The sequence below is a fragment of the Suricata suricatta genome, chromosome 5 (assembly GCF_006229205.1).
Source record: "Suricata suricatta isolate VVHF042 chromosome 5, meerkat_22Aug2017_6uvM2_HiC, whole genome shotgun sequence".
NCBI classification, from domain to species: domain Eukaryota; kingdom Metazoa; phylum Chordata; class Mammalia; order Carnivora; family Herpestidae; genus Suricata; species Suricata suricatta.
In genome coordinates this window covers 2,092,949-2,112,151 of record NC_043704.1, presented here as the reverse complement: position 1 = coordinate 2,112,151, position 19,203 = coordinate 2,092,949, and the positions used below count along the sequence as shown (strand labels likewise).

General features: G+C 62.8%; 1 long non-coding RNA gene across 1 annotated transcript in view; it reads right to left on the bottom strand.

Annotated features, from left to right (window-relative positions):
- Positions 1 to 3,802, bottom strand: part of LOC115291397 — a 5,024-nt gene extending 1,222 nt beyond the window's left edge. The window contains exons 1-2 of the long non-coding RNA XR_003908426.1: positions 3,439 to 3,802; positions 540 to 2,925 (exon numbers count right to left, since the gene is read on the bottom strand). This is a non-coding gene — a long non-coding RNA (uncharacterized LOC115291397). The remainder of the gene's footprint in view (positions 1 to 539; positions 2,926 to 3,438) is intronic.
- Positions 3,803 to 19,203: the final 15,401 nt, after the last annotated feature.

The following is a 19,203-nucleotide window of genomic DNA, read 5'->3' as shown; positions in this document are numbered from 1 at the left end:
GGAGGGGACATGAGGTGGGGACATGGGGGGAGACACAGCGGGGAGGGGACCGGGGGGAGGGGACATGGGGTGGAGACACGGGGGGAAGGGACACGGGGGGGACACGGGGGGGCACGGGGGGAGGGGACATGGGGTGGGGACACGGGGAGGGACACAGCGGGGAGGGGACCGGGGGGAGGGGACACGGGGGGGACACGGGGGGGACACGGGGGGGGGCTCTGTTACAGGACTGAGCTCTCAGGTGACCGCTGCAGACTCCGAGGCAAACTCTGAGCACAGTTAACTGTTTCATGGCCGCCCGCCTCCCTTGGGTCTAACTACACGAATTGGCCGGCGGAGGGATGCTCGTGGCCCCTGGGCCCATGTGGGTGGGTTCACCAATCCCAGCAGGAGAGGCCCAGCCCCCACACCAGTATCGGCCCCGTGAGGTGGGTGTCAGGCTGGGCAGGCTCCAGTCACGGCTGCACCATCCAAGGGCAGCTTCCTGCCAGGACGGCTCCCACAGCTACCCAGGGGCCGGTGGCCGCTTGCAGACTCACACAGGGCAGGGACTCTGCGTCTCCAGGCCCAGGGGAAGGAGTGGGGCCATGCCGAACTTGTCCCGGGGCTCTGAAGACCCCTCCGGCCGCGGAAACAGCAACTGGCCTCGCCTTCCTGCGTTGAGCAATACTCTTCTCCCGGGGCTCAGTTCCTGGGGCTGGGGCAGGGGGGGCGGCGAGTGCTTCTCCTTCAGGGAGCCCCTCCCTCCCTCCCTCTGTCTTCCCTGCCCTCCCCCAGCCCCTGCATCCTGGCGGTATGGTTGGCATTGCTCACCCCCCTTTGCAGTCTGGCTTTTCCAACTCTAGGCCTCAAACTGAGGGGTGGAAACAGGCTCACCTTGGCGGGGGCTCCCCAGTTTGCGGTGGCTGGATGGGCAAGAGAGGCCCACGAGGCCCGGGTGGACCTGGGGTCTGACCGACGGGGGTCACCTCTCCTACCCCCGCCCTCCAGAACGGAGACAAGACGAGGCCGCGTCTGGGGCAGGGGAGTTTTCCATGCCAGCTGTGTGGGGGCACGGGGGCTGCCTGCTCCGGGCTGGGGCCGCCCTTCCTTTTTCTCAGGCAGGGTCATTTACATCCCTGGGTACAGCCTGTTCAGTTTCTGTCCCGCCCAGCACTGCACGCAGGAGAACCAGTTCCAGAGGGTGCGGCTCTGGCCTGGGAGCCCCCGGGGAGTCACCCGCGTAGGAGAAAACCGGGGTGCCAGGGCCCCCCACCCTGGGCACACGGTGATCCCCCCACCCCAGGGCTCAGCCAACACCCGTCTCTGCTCCCTGCTAGGAGAGGAGGCATCAGACGGCCTTATCTCAAGGTCAACTTGGATGTGACGGCAGAGCCTTCAGGCCTGGCGGCCACTGGACTATGGTGATAATAGCACCCACTTTTCAGGCCCCTCCCCTGGGCCAGAGTTCACCCATTCAGGCTCACGCCTCACCAGGAGGGTGTCCCCGTGCTATTTGAGAAACCACTTGACATGCACCCCACCTGGGAGCACCTCCTGCCTGCGGTCAGCCTCCCAGGGCCGCATCTGCAGGACGATGTCCCCGGGGGTGATGCTGGGGCTGGTCTCTGGGCTGGGAGGGTGGAGGCCCAGGGCCCTTTGAGCAGGGGGTGCTGCTTAGAGCCTGGAGATCCTTCTGGAAGACCAAGCTACTGCTGCTGGGCATACAGCACCCAAGCTTCCCCAAAGGCACCACCTGAGCCTGCTCCAGGGAGTTTCACGGCGGCTCAGTGGAAGGAAGCAGAGAGGGCCCCCGTCGCCTGCCTCAGGTGACAGGGCCTCCCTGCCGGCAGGCTCACATTTCCTCCCCAGGCGTGCCCATCAGGCTGCCCCTAACTGCCCAGGGTAGCGGAAATGTACTCCAGAGACTCGGCCAGCCGGCAGCAAGAGATCTGTTTCCAGGCTCCCCTGTTGGGGACCCAGGGGCGGGGCCGTTGGTGAACTGTCAAGGTGCTCAGTGTGCCCCCGACAGAAGACAGTGCCTGACCCTGTCCATCGGCCGGTGGGGAGATGACAGTGAATGTGTGTGCCTGCCCCCAACCCCCCTTCCAGATCGCCCTCCTCTGCCACCTGGATGGCTTCGCTGGACCTTCCACACAGTCCCCACCGTGATGGGATGGGCCCCCAGACACCCGGCCGGCGCTTGAGCCTCAGCGACAATCCTCGCCACAGCTGCCCTGGGCCCGCGCACCCCTCTCTCGGGCCCCTGCGGAGCCTACAGCGGCCAAGGCAGACGTTTCCTGAGCCCCCATTTCAGGCAGACAGCTGCAGCTCACCTTCGGAAAGGCAGAGATGGCAGCCCTGGCGACTCCTTGGGGTGGGACAGTCCCCTGGAAGGCCGGTGAAATACAGCCAGCATAGGCCCCACCTGGGTGACCGCCAGGGGGGGACCCAACCACAGACCACACCCCGTAGCCCACCCTCCGTGGCTCCTAAAGGGAGGGAGACACTTTCCTGTCCAGTGTGGATAACAACTGCGTGTTCCCCACAAGAAGATACGTCCCTGTCCTACCCCTTGGGGCCTGTGACTGTGATTTTATTTGGCAACAGGGTCATTGCAGATATAATTAGTTAAGATGAGGTCAGACTGGAGTAGGGGGCCCTGACTCCAGTGGCTGGTGTCCCTACAAGAAGAGAGGACACCCGGAGACACAGGGACAGTCGCCATGGCTGAGGTCAGAGGGACCCGTCCCCCAGCCCAGGAACCCCACGGACGGCCAGCGACACCAGGAGCTGGAGAGAGACAAGGAACACATTGTCCCCCAGGCCTTTCACAGGAAGCACGCCCTGCTGACGTCTTGATTTAGGGCTTCTGGCCGCCAGAATCGTGAGCAAACACATTTCCGTGCTTTCAGAGCGCGATCTACGGACTTCGTGACAGCAACTCTAGGAAACGAATCAACCGTAATTTACGTCCAGCACATTAACAGACGTCGCGTATGGCTTTGGAAGGAAGCCCCTGGAAGGACGGGGACCCCGAGAGACTCTCCCGAACTTCCCGACAGGAACCGGGGCTTGGAGCACCGCAGCTCATGAATGGAGACCTGACCCAGCCCGTGACCCCCCGGGGCTGGGGGCGCTGACCCCAGGCCTCCCTCGCCTGGGGTGGAGGCAGCTGTCCTGATGGTGAATCCTCCTTCTTCCTGCTGGTCGGCCATGAGAGTTCACCACAGAGACCCTTTTAGGGATCACTGCCCAGGGTGGTCTTCTCTGACCCTTCCTGCCGTGGAGACCTCCCTCCTCTCTGTGACACCAGCCCGCCCAGGCTGCCCTCACCCCCATCAGGTGCCCTGCGCCAGGCATGTGCAGTAACCCAGGAGGGCAGCCGGAGGAGGCGGCCAGCGTATGGACAAGGTGGAGGGGTCTCCTGCCCCTCCCCCCTCCCCCCCCCACTCCTACCTAGGGCGCCACCAAAGCTGGGCCACAGCATCCCTGCACTTAAAGAGGCTGGGGAGACATGGCCTGCGTGCCCGGGCTTGCGATGAGCGGCCTTCCTCTCCTGCCAGCCCTGGGGTCTCAGCGGAAGGCACAGCCGTTGACACTGTCACTTGTGACTCAGGACCTGGAGTTAACTGTGCACGTCAGGATTAGAGGAGATGCCTGGATTCTCAGCAAGGACGGAGCTGCGTGGTGAACCCGGCGGGACCCTGGGCGAGGGGAGGGGACGGAGGGGAGGGCGTGTGCAGTCCGCTGAGCCCCAGAACCCTCCCAGCCGAGGGGAGCCCCCCAGCCTTCCCCCTGGGGCTGCCTAATTCCTGCCCAAATGAACACTGAGTCTCTTTTCTTCCGAAGGGAGGTGGGGGCTGGGCTTTGTAAGTATCTCCTGCCCCCCCCCCCCCCCCCCCCAGCATGGCCCAGAAAGGGGACAGGACTCCCTGGGAGGAAAAGGAGCTGAGGAAGACCGGGAGGAGCCCAGGGCCTCGGCAGGAGCTCTGCAGCGCCACAGTGACAACGGATGTGAGTGGAGAGTCATGCCGGCTGCCGGTGGCTGCTGCGTGCGTCATTGGGAGCAGGCGGTGGAGGGAGGGGGTAAGAATATCCACTCAGGAGGTGGGAGGGAGGGCCCAGGAGGGAGGCACTCTCTTCCTCTCGCCTGGAGAGAACTGTCACCAGCAGGCACAGGATGTCCTTGGGCTGGAGGAAAGGGGTGGAAGACCCTCCCCAAGACCCCCACCGGAGCCTCGTGCCCCGGGTGGGTTCTTCCCTACACATACACTGGGACCCCTGCCCACATCGCATGCCTGCAAATGGGAGTCCAGTCCGCTCACTGGAGCTGAGCGCCCCCCAGCAGAGGCTAGACCCTCTCTGTGTGACTCTGGGCCGTGTAGGGTCTGCCCCCACCGCGGGATCCGTCCCCTGGTCTCGCCCTCACTCTCATGCCTGCAGCCTCCCTGACCCAGCTCATGCCCCACCGGGCACCCGTTCGGCCCTCCGCTCAGAAGGAGTCCCACAGCACACATGGTCTGTGTCTCTCCGGCGTCTCCCAGCCAGGGCAGTGCCACAGCCCACCCTCATCCCTCGCCATCCCCCACCCTGCCCTTGCCTGCCTTCCCTGCTCGGCGGCTGGCTGCCGGTCTCGCCTGCGGAGATCTGAGTCCCGTGAGGTCGGAGACGATGGCTCCCCGGTGTGGCCCGGCACCAGGCACATGGTAGGCCTCGATAAAGTTTGTTGAAGGGACAAGTGGAGGAACCGATGAATCAATGAGCCTCCACTGAAATACTTCCAGGCCCGGAAGTCCGACCCCGGCTCCCGTGGGCGCAGCTCTCTGCCCGCCCAGTGTGACTCCTCCCAGTCACCTCCATCTGCCCAGCGAGGGACACAGACGACCAGCCACGTAAGGGACAACAACATTCCTGAGAACGTTTCCTACAGCTCCTTGGAAACAGGTGCTTGATGGCGGCAGATGTGCCAAACACAAACCCGGGACCTGCTGGGGGAGAACGCCACGGCTCACTGGACGTTGCCAGCGCCCTGGAAGTCCTAGAGCTAACTCTCCATAATTCGGGCTCTTACAAATCCTGACTGGCCTTGTACTTGGCCAGAACCGACGGCGGGCACTCATCTGGGCCCAGACGCCTCACCAATGGGCTCTTTGCCAGACTTTATACAAATGACCCTGCTGTACGTCATCCCTTCATTGTTCATTGCTTATCTTTCCCGAGTCTTCGCAAAGCTTGCCAACAATGCAATCCGAGAAGAGCTGTTCTCGCCGCGTTTTCAGCATCCTCTGGCCTTTTATTTGGCAAAGGCAGTGCAGCCCCAGCTTCCGAGCTCCGAGCTCCGGGAGAGGGAGAGGTGTGGGCTGGGCCATTACTCCCCCTGCCCTTTCCCTTCCGCCTCTTAGCTACGGGGCCCTCCTTGGCCGGCCCCCCCGCCCATGTGGCCACACTGCGTGTGTCTGCGCTGGAGACAGGAGACAGGCAAGGCCCAGGGAGTAGCCTGCCCCACCGCCAGCCAGCCACCTCTCCGGCTGGGCTGGGGCAGAGGGGGCAGGGCTCTGCGGAGGGGGTGGGGCCATGTGAAAAGTGGGAGGGTCTCCAAGGAGAGGGGGCGGTTCCACAGAGGGGGCGGGGCTCTGCGCAGGGGGCGGGCGTCTGGTGAGGGGCTCCACGCAAAGGGCGTGTCTCTGCAGAGTGGGCGAGGCTCAGCACCGAGATCCGACTCCTTGCAGATTGCGAGGCTCCGCAGAGGGGGCGGGGCTTGGGGAGGGCGGGGCTCTGCGGAGTGAGTGAGACTCAGCGCAGAGGGAGAGACCCCATACTGATGGCGGGGCTCTGCGGAGCAGCCGGCCCTCCAGCACCGAGGCCAAGGCCCTGTACAGAGGGTGGCAGGGCTCACAAGTACTCTGATGCCTCTTGCAGACTCTTCTCAATAACCGCATGGCCTGGGCATCCCCTTCACTGCTCCCAAGAGCAGGGACACCCCCTCTTTCCACTCAACAGCTGATGAAAAAGGCTCGAGGTTTCTCTAAGTGCTCCTGGGCCGGGGGACCTAAGTAACCAGGCCATGGGACATCACAGGCTCGCAGACAAAGAGCAGCCACTGGTCACACACACTGGCAGGAAAGAACAAGCCCTTTTGTCTGCCGTCGCCAAGACTAGACAAAGCCAAGTAAAATCCACTAACAAAGGCACCCGGTTAATTCTGCCCCCAAATTCTGCCCTCCAGTTCTGATCCTTGGAACTCCCCCGGAGTCCGCTGACCCCACAGCTCGGGGGCAGTGGCGTGGACCAGTGATGTCCGGGGCTCCATGGGACAGAGCCACACGTGCCGTTGTATTTCTCAATAGCAGCAAAATGGGCTAATATTTACTTTCCTAAAATACATCTTTAAAAATTCATAGGAAGAGTTCTAAGCACGTAGAAATGTGTCTCAGGTGCCCTTATGAAATGGAGTGCCACACTTTAAAACACCAGAAAGCCCCTTGAGAAAAGCCCCTGGCAGCGGCTCACACTTGCTCACACGGTTGTGTCAGTGGCCTGGGGCTGCCGAACGAACAAGCGCCACAGGCCGGGTGTCTTAGATGAGAGAAACTTGCTCCGTCCCAGGGCCAGAGGCTGGAGGTCGGAGATCCTGGCGGGAGTGGGTCTGGTTCCTCCTGAGGCCTCTCTCTCGGGTGTGTGGATGCTGTCTTCTCCCTGTATCTTCACATGGTCCCCCCTGCGTGTGTCTCTGTCCCACACTCTTCTCGTAAGAACCCCAACCAGGGCGATTAAGGCCTGCCCGACGACCTCAGTGTACCTGAATCACCTCTGGAAAGGCAATGCTGCGTTCAGAGACCGGAGGTCAGGGCTTCCACCTACGAGCTTGGAGGAGGTGCCTCTACCTGTCAAACAAGCGCATGTCAGTCCGTGCGATCCCAGCCCTTTGGGGTGGGAAATCCCAGAGCCCCCACTTACAGAGGAAGAAACTGAAGCAGTGGGTGTTGCTGCGGCTTTTCCACCTGAAGGTCGGTTGCCGCGGTCTGTTCAAGAGCAACGGCCCACGACACCCATCTAACCTCTTGACCGACACAGCCCCACAGCCTCGTCGGAACAGACCACCCGCGGACCTGACAGTGATGAGCCGGGGAAGCACCGACGATCACAAAGCTCGCGCTGGGCCTGCCCCGTGCATCTGACCCCACCTCGCAGAGGCAGGGGCCACGGGTTGCCGGAGCACCCCGACAGGCGGCTGCGTCCCCCCTGCGTCACTCACACAGCTCCAGGCTCCTCCAGCCTGGTTTCTGGGACCCCCCGCAGTAGTGTTGTAGACACCTCAAGAAGAGTTTCAGAATGCTCCAGGGGCCCCGGGTGCCTCAGCTGGGTGAGTGTCCGACTCCTGATTGGAGCTCAGGTCACGATCTCACCAGTCGTGGGATGGAGCCCAGTGCCAGGCTCTGCACTGACAGCGCCCAGCCTGGAGCCTGCTTGGGATCCCCCCTCTCTCTCCCTCGGCCCCTCCCCGTCTACCTCATGGGCATACATGGACACCAGCTCTCTCTCTCTCAAAATAAATAAATAAACATTTAAAAAGAAAAGAATTCTCCAGGGGCGCCTGGGTGGCTCAGTAGGTTAAGTATCCGACTTCAGCTCAGGTCATGATCTGGAGGTTTGTGGGTTCAAGCCCTGTGTCAGGCCCTGTGCTGACAGCTCAGAGCCTGGAGCTGCTACAGATTCTGTGTCTCCCTCTCTCGCTGCCCCTCCCTCACTCACACTGTCTCTCTCACTCTCTGTCAAAAATAAAGAAACATTAAAATTTTTTTTAATATAGAAAAAGAAAAGAATTCTCCAGATAAAATGCTCTCCTATTTGAGGGAGTGTGGGGGCCAGGAATGACAAATAAGTCATCAAAATCATAATTTGAACTCCTCAAAGTTTGGTCTATGCCAGTATTTCCCAAACTGACCAGCCAGGAAGCCCCAGGCTCAAGAAATGTCACACCCCTGCAAACTGTAATTGACAGCCATAAACAATGGTCTCGACAAAACATTGTTGCAAAAAGTGATCAAAATTAGGTCAAATACAGTAATGTATATTTGGGGGTTCAGAAGAGAGAAACACACACATGCACATATATGTGACTGTACCTAGAACGTGTGTGTGCACGTGCACATGCGTGCACACACACACACGCTGGTTACCCAGCTCCTCCAATGCCTGGATTGAGCATGGCCATAGATGTCAGGACAATCCTGCCACCACTGTGGAGATGGTGGGTCTTAAGGGGACTCCACGACCAGCAAGCCAAAGACAGTGAGGCCCGGACAGGCTGTAGTGCATCTGCCGTGGCTCCCAGCTGCCAGGGCGGCGCTGGGTGGGCTCAGGGGAGGCACCCGGACGGAGGGCCGCTCGGCCAGAGCCCACAGTCCGGCTGCTGCCCGCTCAGGCCTGCCCAGGCTGCAGGTGTGAGCCGGCCTTGGCAGCCGGCCTGCGGGGAAGGGTTAACATCAAGCTGCAGGAGCAGCCAGAGACCGCCGCCCTCGCCGGCCCTGGGGCCGACCGGTGTCTGCATGGGAAGGGCTCCAGGAGGTGTGGGCTGCGGGGTGCAGGCGTATCTGGTGGAAGGTGGAGTCTGGGTGCCATCCAGTCCCCACACGCATCACGCGAGTCAATGACTCACCTCATTGACTGTTCAGAGACGGAACCAGAGCCGGGTGAGGAGTGTCCCCCAGGCAGGCACCTGCTGGAAGGGGCTCCCTGCCAATGCGGAATCCATCTCCCCGTGAGCGGGAGATGCGGCAGCCGGGACAGGCCAGGACCCGGGCTCCGCCCCAGCGTGCGGGTCCCTGAGCCCGACTCCACACTGCCACGCAGCACCATCGCGCAGCGGGCGGACGGGGCTGTGTCGGGTCACCCGGCCTGGCGGCCCCACGTCCACCGACGGAGCCCCGCCCCTCGGGGTCTGCCCCATACAGGCTGTGTCAGGCTGAGGACAGTGCTGTGTAAGAAGTGTCCCAGGTGAAGTCCGGGGCATTCTCTGGCTCTCCCTGTGATGGCCTTTGTGTCCCCAGGGACAGGTCCTGCCCCTTCCTAACGAGTCCTCCTGGGACTGAGAAGGCAGCCAGATTCACCTGCTGTGTCAGTTTGCCGTAACACGCCCCAAGTCCTAAACCTTCCCTCGTCAACAGCCGACGCTGACACCCAAGGTTGAAAGCCAAGCCAGCCACTGAAAAGGAGTAGCCCCTCTCCCCCCACCACCCCGGGCCGCCCGACTCCGAGGGACGTCACCGGGGCTGTGTTCTGTGCAGGGGTGACACCTTCACAGCTTCTGCACGCCCAGGTTGTCGGCTAAAAACAGCAGCGTCCCGCAGCCCACACTGGGCAGCCCCCCCTACCCGCCTCTCTGCCTGCCGGCTTTGTCCAGATGACAAGTCCACACAGCGCCGCTGCTGCACTTGGGGCCCCCGGGCGCACACCCACACAGGGCCAGGCATGTGCACACCCGGGCAGTCACGTAGCAGCACAGGGCCACGGAACCCTTGTGCGAAGGCAGCCTGGCCCGAGAGCTCCGAGGCAGGGCTCCAAGGGGCCTCTGGAATGCACATCCGCAGGGCAGTGACGGGGACCAGCTTCCTGTGGGACGTGCACCGCGGGGTCCCTCCTCTCCTCGGGGACGGCAGGGCCTCTGGACGGGAATGAACGTGCTGGGGTTACGCACGTTGAAAGAGCTCTGCGGGGGCAAGCCAGCAGCCCCCGGACGCCTGAGGGGTCACGAGGCCGGGCCAGGAAGGGACCTAGGCTGGGCACCCTTGGGGGCCAGCGGGCCCTCTCCACTCCCCCTAAGGAAAGGGTCACCTCCCCCTGTCGCCTGCACTCTGCCAGTCCTGGAGCTCTGTTGGCCCCTTCCCCGCCTTACCCTCCATGAGATCCCCCGGGCCTCAATTTCTGCACCAGCAGAATGGGATGGCTCTGGCGGCCTTCCAGGACACGGAAAATCATGCAAAGCTCCAAGGAGGTGACAGGCTGTCGACAAACGCCTGTCTCTGGGGAGGACAGGGTGACGGGCAAATCCACCCTCCTCCTACCCCCCGAGTGCTCCCTCCCCGCCAGCCCTCAGCCGCCCACTGGGAGCATCCCACCCAGGCCCTGAGCCCAGGTGTCCAGCGGCCAAGGGCATACGGGCCCGTGAACCAGGAGGGACAAAGGATCGTTGTCCAAGGAGAGTGCCGCGGAGGCCGCCCTCAGGCCCCCAAAGACCCAGCCACGTGTGCCTAGACTTTGAATGTCTGGCACCGCGAAGCCGTTTTGGACCTTAGAGGGGACATCCACGAGGTGAGGCAGGACGGGGTGCAGCAGGATGGCACAGGCCAGGCCCCGGCATCCTTGGTCGCCACGCCAGGCTCCTGCCGCCCCCTCGCTTTGATACGAGAGAACAATAAACTTCTATCTCTCTTTTTTTTTTAAGAACGTGTTTCTAGGCTGTCAGCTCCGTGACGGTTTGGTCTGAACAGCCCGTCGCCACATGCCCGTGGCCCCACACGCAGGTGGCGTCACAGGCCTGCCTGTCGGCTCCCAGACAGCTCCGAGCAGATGGGCCGCGGGCTGCGGCTCAGCCCTCCCGGCCGCCTCCCCGCGGGCTGTCACCGCCTCACAGAGGTGTGTGTGCGTGTGCGCCCCAGTGATTCCCACTGACTCAGGGCTCCGGGATCCCACTTTCCTTGTGAAACTGTCATCCACCTGACCCTGGGCCAAAAGTAAATACATCTCAAGAGCTTAAGTAAAACCCCCTTCCAGTGCGGTGGACTTGTGGGAAAGAAGTACTTTTTCAAACAATAATAAACAGAGGTTAAGTGGGGCTGTGGTCAGGGTCCCAAGGAGGCAAACTTGAGGAGGAAGGAAAGGGGCCCGGCCAGCCTGGCTTTCTTCCCTGGCCACCACTGGAAGGGGGCCCGGCTTCTGGGGCACACCAGCCTGAGGGTCCTGTGTCCGGGCTCGGGCGGCGGGGGCCCTGCACCTGGGTAGGAGCCTGCGGTCACCAGGACGGAGCCCAGCACCCGGGAAATAGAAGGAGCGGCCACGCCCCACACGTAGCCTGAGCCCCAGTGCCCGCAGAACGTGGGGGCCACAGGCCAGCCTGGGCACCGCGCCCACCCCTCCTCGCCGCTCCATCTGAGGACACCGGGAAGGCAGGAGGCCTGGACCAGAGCCAAAGACGAGACAGAAGCCCCTGCTATGGTCACCCTCCCAGCAGGGGTGGGGGCACCTGCCTCGGGGACCTGGTCCGCAGCCCAGAACGAAGAAGCCGGGGAACCTCAGCTCTGGGACCCATCACTGAAAACACCGGCAAGGTGGGGCGCCTGGGGGCTCAGTCAGTTAAGTGTCCGGCTTCGGCTCAGGTCACGATCTCACAGTTCGTGGGTTTGAGCCCCGCGTCGGGCTCTGTGCTGACCGCTCGGAGCCTGGAGCTGCTTGGCTTCTGTGTCTCCCTCTCTCTCTGCCCCTCCCCTGCTTGCACTCCATCTCTGTCTCTCTCAAAAATAAATAAACATTAAAAATTTTTTAAAGGCAGGTAAGGCACGAACAGGTAGGGGACAGGGGTCTTTTAAGGCAGTGAAACTACTCGGTTCGCTACCGTCACCCAGATGCACGACGTGGTGCCTTCGCCCAAACCCACGCAGCGCACAGCACCACGAGTGGCCCCGCTGCGGAAGTGTCCACTCAGGCACGTCGACCATGACCAGGGCACCGCTCTGCTGGGGGCTGACGGGGGGAGGGACTGAGCTGTGGGAACACTCCACACCTTCCCCCCAACTGTCCCGTGAATGTAAAGTTTCTCTGAACAACAGTGGATGACAAAGAAATTGCTTTAAACAGAGAGGGTTGGGGAGAAAACGCAGAAGGAAGAGCTGCTGTTAAACATGTCCCATGTATTTTGGTGTGACCGGCCAGTGTCTGTCACTCGAATCTCCTCTCTGAGTCACAGTGATGTCTGTGTTCGAGGACCCAGCCAGGCCAGGAAGACTGACCACTCCAGGAAAGGGCATCTGTGGACATGCCCAGCTGGTTCTCAGCACCAAGTGACAGAGAACGTGGACACGTGTGCCTCGAGTGGCCACACCCTGAATCACACGGCTTGTCACCATCCTGTGCCTCAGCTGAGCAGAAAAGCTGCCCCTGCGCCTGCCCTCACACCAGGCAGAGACCCTCTGAGCAGGGCCACTTCCCTCCCGACAAGCCTGGGTCTTGTGGGAACAACTGGAACTTTGGTTAAAGCCCCAGAGCCCCCGCCCTCCAGCTTTGTGGCCGGGCCTCCTGGGAGGCTGGCGGAGCAGGGGTGAAGGAGCGAAGGAGTGATCCCTCTGACCACTGTCACTGGGACAAGAGAACTTGTCGGGACCCCCTGGGCGGGTCTGGAAGCCGCAGGTGATGGGGGACACCAGGCAGCCCAGGGAGCCCGGGGCTGTGGCGTTTCCCACCCGCGGGTCCTACGTGGATGGCCTTGCGGAGTGGAGAAGACTTTTCCAAGGCCAGTCCCTAACGGGCTCAGAGCCACAGATTGAGGTGGCCTGGGAGCCATCTGGTGCCAGCCCTCGTTGGCAGACAGGAACGGGCCCCCCATGGGCAAGGAGCAGGGTCGAGGGCCTCAGGCGGGGTGGGGCTGACCTGAGGCACCTCCTCCCCAGAAAACAGCCCCCGTGGCTTCACTACTCACCACCTCACAACCGGATTTTAGAAGCGGTCATCTGGCCGGTCACGACTGCCCGGCCCAGCATCCTGAGGGCCTGACGCTCACTGGGAGGGCCATGCCCAGCCCCCGCAGCAGCCTGCGGGCCGTGCCTGTGTCCAGGGGTGGGGGGGTCACCCCAGGAAAGGCCCTCTGGCCCTCCTCACAGGCCTGGGACCCCAGGGCCAGCAAGTCAATGACCTCATTTAAAAAAATTTTTTTGATGTTTATTTATTTTGGGGAGAGAGAGAGAGAGAGAGAGAGAGAGAGAGAGAGAGAGAGAGACAGACAGAGCATGAGCAGGGGAGGGACAGAGAGAGAGGGAAACACAGAATGTGAAGCAGCTCCAGGCTCTGAGCTGTCAGCACAGAGCCCAACGCGGGGCTCGAACCCACAAGCTGTGAGATCGATCATAACCTGAGCTGATGTCAGACACTCAATTGACTGAGCCACCCAGGTGCCCCTCAAGTGACCTCATTTAATGGCAGGGTCCTGGGGCGCCTGGGTGGCTCAGTTGGTTACGCATCCAGCTTTGGCTCAGGTCATGATCTCATAGTTCGTGGGTTCAAGCCCCACGTCGGGCTCTGTGCTTACAGCTCAGAGCCTGAAACCTACTTCTGACTCTGTGTCTCCCTCTCTCTCTCTGCTCTCCCGTGCTCGTGCTCTGTCTTCACTCTCTCAAAAATAAATAAACGTTAAAAAAATTTTTTTTAAAGAATGACAAGTTCCTCACACTCACTCCTAACACCGGGGCCTCTGGGACCCGTAAGAAGCCCAGGGGAGTGTCCAGGGGCTCTGTGGGCACATTCATACCTCCCAAGGCCGCATCTCTGGCTCCTATGTCCACTTGTCAGGGGCCTGGGGGCTCAGCAAACAACAGTGCTCTCTGGGCGGGAGGAACAGGGGGAGCATGCGTTGGAGACATGGATGCCGCCCAGGCTGCCAGCGCGGGTGAACCTGCCCCGTCCTGGCAGCGGCCCCGGCTGTCCCAGCAGCCCCTGCCGCCCGGAAGCCCACCGCACCCTGAGTCCCGACGGCAGGGTGAGGAGGCCAGACACTCGTCCAGCTCACAGCCAAGCAGCGCCACACGCCCCACTGCCTCGCCATGGCTGCTGTGCCTCAGGGCCACGGCCACCTGGTCGTGCGGCCTTGTGCCAGGGAGCATTTTACAACTTCCCTGCGTGCTTTCTGAAACATGGGAGCAGTGGCCGCAGCGTTGGCCATAGTGGCGTGGTCAAGGCTCCAGGGGGTGACGAACGCAGAGGTGCACCGGAGACCCCGGCCGCTCTCTGGGGCCCTGCCGACCCCAGGCCGCTCGCGTCATGCCCTCCTGAGCGGCAGCGAGGCGGACAGGAGGGGCAGGCCGGTGTCCGGAGGAGACGGGTGGCAGGTGAGTGGAAAACTCGATCAGGCGGGGAAGCAGGCAGACGGAAGCCCGCTGTCTCTCTCTCTCCCTCTGCGCCCGCGCGCACATCGGCCCCTCCAATGACTCTGCCTCCTCCTCGCCTTTGGAGATCAAAGAAAGGCACGGCTTGGCTGGTTGGCTGCCGGGCAGCGGGCAGGGCGCCGAGGGCAGGGCGCCGGCTTTGCGAAGCGTCTCCAGTGGACGGCGCGTCCGCTACGGGAGGTGCCTTCCGCAGAAAACCGAGCCTCTCAGAGTTGGGCACTCGGACGGCAGGAGGGGTCATTGTGGGAGTGCCACGGCTCCTGGCCTGGGCGTGCGCCCTCCCCACGAAGCCCCTGCGCCAGAGGACAGCTGGAAACCCCAGCGGCCACAGGACATCACCCGCCTCTGGGCCAGGGCCAGCCGGGAAGTCCCAGTGTCCCCAGGTCCCCCCGTGTGGGCGCGGCACTCGGCCAGGAAGGGAAGGGTGACTGTAACCCTCAGGGTCCACACCAGAAGACATGCTTGCCCTTGACCTGCCGGGGTCGTGGAAGGCCTTCCCAGGGGATCCAGAAGCGTCGTCCTCTGGGCCACACACGGGTCAGGGAGACGCTGGCAGAGATGGGCCTTGCGGGCGCCGGGACCGCTGTGTCCTTCCCAGATGTGAGTTCTGTGAATGTGGCTCAGACTCATCAAGCCACTCACTGGCGTCACAGCGGGGGGTGGGGCCGGCACCCGGGACTCAGACCCTGGCCGGATTGTTTCTGGAAACTGGGCAAACGCCCAGTCTGCAAGGGCCTCATCAGCAGAACTTGGATTCCTGTGATGAGTTACATTTTTAAGAACTTGCATGTCGATTTCTGATTCCGTGTCTAGTGTCGCTGATGAAAGGCCCCAAAACCCAGTGACCGAACAAAAACCAGCCGTGCATGAGGCTTCGCCGCGCTGGGTGTGATTTGGGGTTCTGCTGGCCCGGGCGTCCTGGGGGCAGGGGGTGGAAAGGTCCACAGTGGCTTCACTCACGTGGCAGCAGGTGGGAGCTGGCTGGGGCCCCGGTTCTCCCCCGTCAGGCTCCCCGCGCGGCCGGCCTCACAGGAAGGCAGCCAGCTCCAGGACGCAGGCACCAGCTTCAGGCCTGGGTTCGGAGGTCTCAGATGTCCCTACTGCTGCCGGGTCCCTTCGACCTGTCCCCAGGTCACAGCCGGGGGCGAGAGCGCCTGACTCCCAGACGAGGAAGGCAGCTCGTGTGCACACAGGGGACCCGACCCCTGTCTGCACTGGCCAGCTGCTGCAGCCACGTCAGCCGTGTCCCTGCGCCAGGACCTTCCCCCGCCGCCCAGCGCCGGCTTGCAGAGTCAAAGGACAGAGTCTTGGGGACAGTCCTGGTGCGTGGCTGGGCCGGAGCTGGCGAGACGACGCGGCTCAGGCTGCTCCAGGAGCACCAGGCCCCTCTTCTACTTCACAGCTGCCCCGATGGGCCGGGCGGGCTGGGACCCGCAGCCTCACATCCTTCTCCTTGCCCGTCTGGAAAGCCCCCTTCCCCACCCGCAGCCCTCCCGGGAAAGCCTCGGCAAAGCCATCGGTCCGTGGATAGCTACCTGGTGGGGGCACGGGGGAGGCCAAAGGGAGCCCCCCCCCCACTTCCGAGCGGACCCTCTCCACCCCGAGGCAGGAAACCGGCCCAGCGCTCCGCCTCCTCCCCGCCCACCTGCAGTCAGGCCAAGCCCCAGGGCAGGGGCCCAGGGCTGTGTGTGCCCACGCGTGCCAGCCTCAGGATGCGGGGCTCGGCCCAGGAGGGAAGGGGGTGGGCGGCTCCCAGATGCTGGTGGCACCGTGGTCCAGAGAGGGTCCTCGAGAAAGTCAGAAGTAGGGAGTCCAGAATGTACCGGAGTGGTCACCACGGCGGAAAACAGCATCCGGAGCAGCACTTAGCAACAACCACGTCTCTCCTAGGGGCTTTAATCTCCGCAGAGAATCAGAGCCGCACACAAAGATGCGTCACGAACAGAGACGTCCACGTGTAGTACACGCTCTGCCGGCGGTGAACGGGGAAGCGGGCTCGGGGTCACTGGCTAGAAATAAGCGGGCCCCAGACAGGACCACCCACAGCCAGCCTCCGGCCCCCCGCTCGCTGGGCTGCCACATGTGCGCTAGACCTCCGCCAGGCACAGCCCGAGCGAGCGGGCACCGGCCCTGAGCCCACCACCGGGCACTGCCAGCGACCCGTGTGCAGTCGGGCCTCTCGCTCCCTCCCAGCGCCCGTCAGCTTGTGACAGATGTGCCCTCCTGGGGACTTGCTTTGGGCCGGTGACCCAGCACCAGGCCTGCCACACGCCGTGCAGCTGACACTTGGACGTAGTCACTGAGTGATTCCACGCTGAAGTACACTGTGTGCCACCGGTCCCTTGAGGGGACTGTGGGTCCACGTGCTGGAATGTTCTTCGGCCGTCTAAAGGCGCGGCGGACGCGAGCCGGGAGGGAACGCTCAGGAGACCGTGTAACAGGAAGCCAGTGCGTCGTAAACCGCACAGAGGGTCCATCCCAAGGAAGGTAATAGTCCTACTTGGGCACTAAGAACTGGACTTCGGGGGACAGTGTGGCTGGAGGGTCACCCCCAGGGCCCTGGGCCCGAGGAACTGGCGAAGGTCCCTCCGGGGCTGACTCACTGTCTCCTGGCAGGTGACAGTGTGCAACCGTTTCCGTCTGGAGTGGGCAGGGGTGGGGGGAGCGCTTGAGAGATGCACAGCCCCCGCCCAGAGCCGGCGACTTCTCCTGTCCGGGGGCGGGCTCCAGGACGTCCCTGCCTCGGGGGGGGGGGGGGGGGGGGGGGGGGGGGGGCCCCGGACATCCCTGCCTCGGGGGGCGGGCCCCGGGATGTCCCTGCCCCTGGGGGCGGGCTCCGGGAGGACGGGGCTCTTTCCACTCGGGGTGCCCTGATCTCCAGCAGGGCCTAGGCTCCAGATTCAGCAAACCTTCTCTCCCAGCAGGCCCTGCACCACAGCAGCTCAGAGCCGGAGCCGGGAGCAGCGGCCCCTTCCCTGGGGGTCCCCCACACAGCCCCTGTGCCCTCCCCTAAATGCCACCTTAAATGCAGGCAAGGGGTGGCCTGTCTCCTGGCGGGGCCCTGCTGCATGCTGGGACACTTGTCACAGAAGGGCTGGGTCCTCTGCCCCTTAGAAATGTCCCCACAGACAGGGCGCCTGGGTGGCTCAGTCGGTTAAGCCTCCGACTTTGGCTCAGGTCATGATCTCACGGTTCATGGGTTTGAACCCACGTCGGGCTCTGTGCTGACAGCTTGGAGCCTGGAGCTGCTTCGGATTCTGTGTCTCCCTCTCTCTCTCTGCTCCTCCCTTGCTTGTGCTCTCTCTCTCTCTCTCTCTCTCTCAAATATTAATAAACATTTTTAAAAATTTAAGAAAAGAAACGTCCCCACGGCGCAGGCTTTGGCTGAAGACAGTCCCAGGAGCCCGAGCCCGGGCCCAGCTTCCATACCTGCTTCTGCGGCCCAGCTCACGGCCCTTAGGAACCTTTCTGCTCCGTGTGTTTAGTTGAGGTAATTTGTGCACCAGAAACCACACCCATTTAAACTACAAATCTGTGCATCCGACTGATGTCTAAGGCCATAAAACCACCACCACGATCAAGATGTAGGACATTCCCCCCCCCCCCCAAGTTCCCTTACGACCCGCCTCCTCCCACCCCGCTCTGCCCCAGGGAGCTCTCCACTGGCGGGGGAAGCTCTGCTGTAAACTTTCCAGAGACGACCAGGCAAATGCTGTCAGCACGTTCAGTGACCACCCTCCCCTCCAGCCTCACCGGCCCGCCCCTCCTGGCACACCGAAGCACGCCACTGCCCCCGGGCCTTTGCACGTGCTCTTCCCTTTTCATGAAGGGCTCTTCCTCCAGATGCCTGCTTCCTCACTTCCCCCGGATCTGTGTTCAAATATCACACCGTCAGGGAGGCCTTTCCATCCTGTGTTAAACGGTCTGCACACCATCTCGCCGGCACTTTGCCTGATTTCCTGGCAGGCCGGCTTTACACATTCGCTCGCCCTTGTTGGCAAGCTCCGGGTTTACTGCTCTGAAACAGCATTGCAGCTCCCCGCCTCCATCACACAGGCAGGCAGGAGGGTTGTGAGTGCCCAGGGCAGCCGGTGCCCACGCCGTCCCCACAGCCTGCCTGGTGCATTGGAACAAACCCTCCAGGGAGGGCGCAGCACAGAGCGCCATGGGGTGGGGGTGGGGAGGATTTGGATTTTCCGGCGACAGCGTCCCAGCCAGTCTGGGCCTCGGGGCACAGACCGCTTCCCCGGGTGAGGGACACTTGCCTTCATGGGGCAGAGACAGACCCTGGGCTCAGATCCCAGCTCGGTGTGGCCCACGGTGACACGGGTAAGCTCTCTGTGCCTCAGCTTCCCCCCACCAAAACGGCGTTAATAACAGTGGCTCTTTTGTGGATTCATGCGAGGATCCCACGGGCCCAGCTGTGAAGGTCACGCATCACTGCTGCACCGTCGGTGTTAGTGACCCGGGTGGGCGGGGCGCCGTGAGACAATAGGGGGTATCTGGAGGCTCGGGAGTCACCCAAGAGGACGAGTGGGGGGCTGCAGCCCCACGAGCCCACCTCCCTGGGCCAGTCAGTCGCTCCACCCCTGCTCACCCTCTACCCCCTGCCCTGCATCCACCCGCTCCCAGACCTCTCTGCCAGCCGCGGGCTCCGGGGCAGCAGGGAGCAGGCCGGGTCTTCCCCTGAACCACCCTCCAGCCCAGCTCACAGAACAATCTCTTTCACAAGGAGCCTACGTGGAGAGTCCCCTCCAGCCCCTTAGACGCGCTCAAACGTCAGCCTATTCTGACAGCCGTTATGTAAGCGTTCTCTCTCGTTCATTGATGGTAAATGCTTCCCTGTGAATGGTGTTTCTATTTAGGGCAGTTTACTCCCGTCCTTCCAGGAGCAAGGGCTTGGCTCCCCTTTCAAAGGCTGAAGCCCTGCACCAGGGCCTCGGGTCTCCCCGGGCTAAAGCCGCAGGAACGGGACGTGGGCTCGGGGCCGAGGCCATGGGGGCCGTGGGGGCTCCGCCGGCGGCCGGACGGCGGTGTGGCCCCAGGCCCTGCACCGCTGGCCGGGGGGGGG